This window comes from Grammomys surdaster, unplaced genomic scaffold, assembly GCF_004785775.1.
Source record: "Grammomys surdaster isolate TR1022 unplaced genomic scaffold, NIH_TR_1.0 372, whole genome shotgun sequence".
Classification (NCBI taxonomy): domain Eukaryota; kingdom Metazoa; phylum Chordata; class Mammalia; order Rodentia; family Muridae; genus Grammomys; species Grammomys surdaster.
Window position 1 is genome coordinate 7,451,245 of NW_021604791.1, and position 3,647 is coordinate 7,454,891.

Consider the following 3,647-nt stretch of genomic DNA (forward strand, 5'->3'; position numbering starts at 1 on the left):
ATACACACATGCACACATACACACATGCACACATACACACATGCACATATACACACATACACACATGCACACATACACACATGCACACATGCACACATACACACATGCACACATACACACGTATACATACACACATACATATGGACATGCACAGATACACACATACACACATGCACACATACACACATACACACATGCACACATACACACATATGCATACACACATACATACAGACATGCACACATACACACATACATACATGCACACATACACACATACACACATGCACACATACACACATATGCATACACACATACATACGGACATGCATACATACATACATACACACATACACACATGCACACATACACACATACACACATATGCATACACACATACATACGGACATGCACACATACACACATACACACACGCACACTTATACATCCTTCAAAGATTATTGCTTTCATTTGCAGATAGAGAAACTGAGATATAAGGTCAGTAACTTACTCTGAACCTCACAGTGGCAGAGTAATTCCTAGTCCAAACCTATCCGACTCCAGAGGCCTTACCCTAGGGGTGGACTCTGAGGGAATAGACACGAGCTGGTGATCTCTGACCAAGCCTTTGTTTTTCACATTAAATAACAGACTTGTCCGCAAACAATCCTCATGTCCGACAATATCCCCTTTTAGAAACTTGTGAGCAGATGGCCCTGCTTTCTTTTGCTCAAAATACAGGGTTTTTTTTAACCCCTGCAAAAATAAATAAATAAATAGATTAATAAATAAATAAAACTTAGACTTTAAAATGAAAATATCAACTTTGTGTCACCTTTTCCAACTAAAACATTCTGACACTGGATTATTTTTATTAAGATAATATTGATCTATAATTAGGAATAGTAATATTTAATAAAAATATTCATAAAGGAGTTTATGAGCAGTTCTACATAATAAAAGTATTAGCGAGATAATGAAATGTCAAGTTCAGCTTTCCTTTGCTATGGATGGCTGTCATGTGTTTTGGGAAAAGTTGAGCGGTATCCATGGACCCTGGCCTGTTCACTAGATGCCTGTATCACTTCTTCATGCCCCTTTTCTCCAAGCCCTGACAACTCAAAATGTCCCAGGGCATTGCCAAACGCTGCTGCTTTTTCTTCAGTTATGTGCATTGGTGGCAGAATGTGTCCCAGGCTATGTGAAATTCACGGAACCCCCTATATCCCCTTAACGGCTGTCATCTTCCATAGTCTTTGGAATTGGACAGTTAAGTAATGTCTCTGACACAGCAGTGTACAGACCCCAGACCCAGCAAAAAGATACTTCACACAGTTATAATTTTATTTTCAACAGAGGAGCTTGATTTTCCCTCTAAAAGCCCAAAAGGACAGTCATTGGTAGATATTACCCCAAATCCCCCGTTTTCTGCTGAGACAGGTTCCATACATAATGAAGCAAGGCGAGCACACTCTGTAGCTGTCTCAGTGGGTCTCACATCATCTCCTTCCCCATAGACTGTCATAACCTGATGTCTGCTTAATGCCACGTTTCACACTTTCCTATCTCCATTCTACACTCAAGAGACAGAGGCAGGTGCATCTCTGTGAGTTTGAGGCCAGCCTGGTCTACAGCAGCCGTTCCCAGGAGAGCCAGGGCTGATCTCAAAACAAAAAGAAAGGAAGGAAGGAAAGAAGGAAGGAAGGAAGGAAGGAAGGAAGGAAGGAAGGAAGGGGAAGAAGGAGAGAAGAGGAAGAAAGGAAAAAAGAAAGAAAAAAGTACTTTCCATTCAGTCCCAGCTGTGTCTGTCCATCACCTGATTGGAAAACTAGTAAGTATGGCACACATGGAAAGCAGGAGACAAAACCAGTAAAGGCCCAGGAAATTCAAACATCCAAGGAAAGGGTCTGTAAATCCATGCTATCAGGGTGATCCTTAAGCAAATGCGGTTAATTTTGACATATGGTTAAATGATAGCATCTACTACGGTAAAATAATACGTGTTTTCTGTTTCTCCCTCCTCCCCTTCCCTCCCTCCTTCCCTCCCTCCCTCCTCCTCCCCGTCCCTCCCTCCTCCTCCCCCTCCCTCCCTCCTTCTCCCCCTCCCTCCCTCTGTCTCTGTTTCTGTCTCTCTCTCTCCTGGATCCGTGCAACCTAGGTGCCCTTGAACATCTTGTGTAGCTGAGGGTGCTCTTGCATAGCCTTCTCCTGTTTTTGTTTTTGAGACAAGATCTCTCTACGCAGCCCTAGTGGACCTCAAACTCAAAGCAATCCCAGGTGCTGAGAGTAAAGACCTAAGCACACCATAAACTTCTTATCTACTTGAATTTACTCCCCAGTAAATGGTAGAATTACAGATGCACACCACCACATCTCATTTTACACAGTGCTGGTGACAGAATCCCGGGCTTCATGCATGGAGGAGAGGCAAATCTAACCCAACAGACCCACATCCCAGCCTTAGAAAGTCTCCTGGGAAATAATAATAATCTGAGGATTGGAATTACAGCAGAGTGGCTAAGCACTATCTCGCATGACCCAGGCTCCAAGTTCAATTCCTAGTACATGTGCACACAGTCACTCTCGCCCCCCAATAGACTATCTACCCCTCACTAAAAGAAGAAAGAAAAATCACTTTATTGGGGGGATTATCACTCAAGACTAGCCCTAAATTAACATTCAAGAGATGCCATTAAACAAAATATAAATTAATCAATATTTTGCATTTTGTAAGATCAAAGATAATGACAAACCCAAGTGAGAACCCTCAAAATAACTGATTCTTCCCCATCTCTTCCTTTCCCACTCATACTCAGCTCTCTAGTGACAGCTGGACACTGTGGTGACAGTTTTCTGACTAAAATAAAAGTGTGGTCCTTCTGATGGCTCAAGCAAAAACCCTAAGCAGTTCACTCTTATCTAAAGATAATGTCTGACCGCCTGGGGCTCTTGGCACTTGGGACCTTTCTGATTTGGCTGTAGTTTAGCTTTCTAGCCTCGGATCTTGCCAGTTCTTGCTTCTTCTAATTTCTCTCATTTCCTATGATGCTTTAACTCCAGTCTCAACAGACGTGGATCATGTGTCGCTAATTGGAGACTCTCTTGCATAAATATTCTTTACACTTTCACCCCTCAACTACATCCCCTCTCCAGGCCCAGTCACACTGATATCACACCCCATTTCCACAGCACATTGATTATCTCTCAACAAAAGTCTACCTGAAAACATCCAGCTGAGGTCCAGGAGATAGTTCAGTGGATAAATGTGCTAATACGTCAAGTCTGACTATCTGAGTTTGACTCCTGGAACCTAAAAAAAAGAGCTGGATCCAGCGGTGCACATCTGTAATCACAGCATGTCTACAGAGAGATGGGAAGTGGAGATGGGAGAGTCACCTGGAAGCTCATGGACCAACTGGGTTGAAAAGCAGAGCACAGCAGCAGAGAGAGAGAGAGAGAGAGAGAGAGAGAGAGAGAGAGAGAGAGAGAGAGAGACAGAGACAGAGACAGACAGAGAGACACAAAGAGAGAGACAGAGTGACAGAGAGACAGAAAGACAGAAAGAGAGAGGAAAAAAAAAACTTTGCCTCAACACAGAAGTGTGAACTAGCCAGAAAGTTATCTTCTGACTTCACACATATGTACTA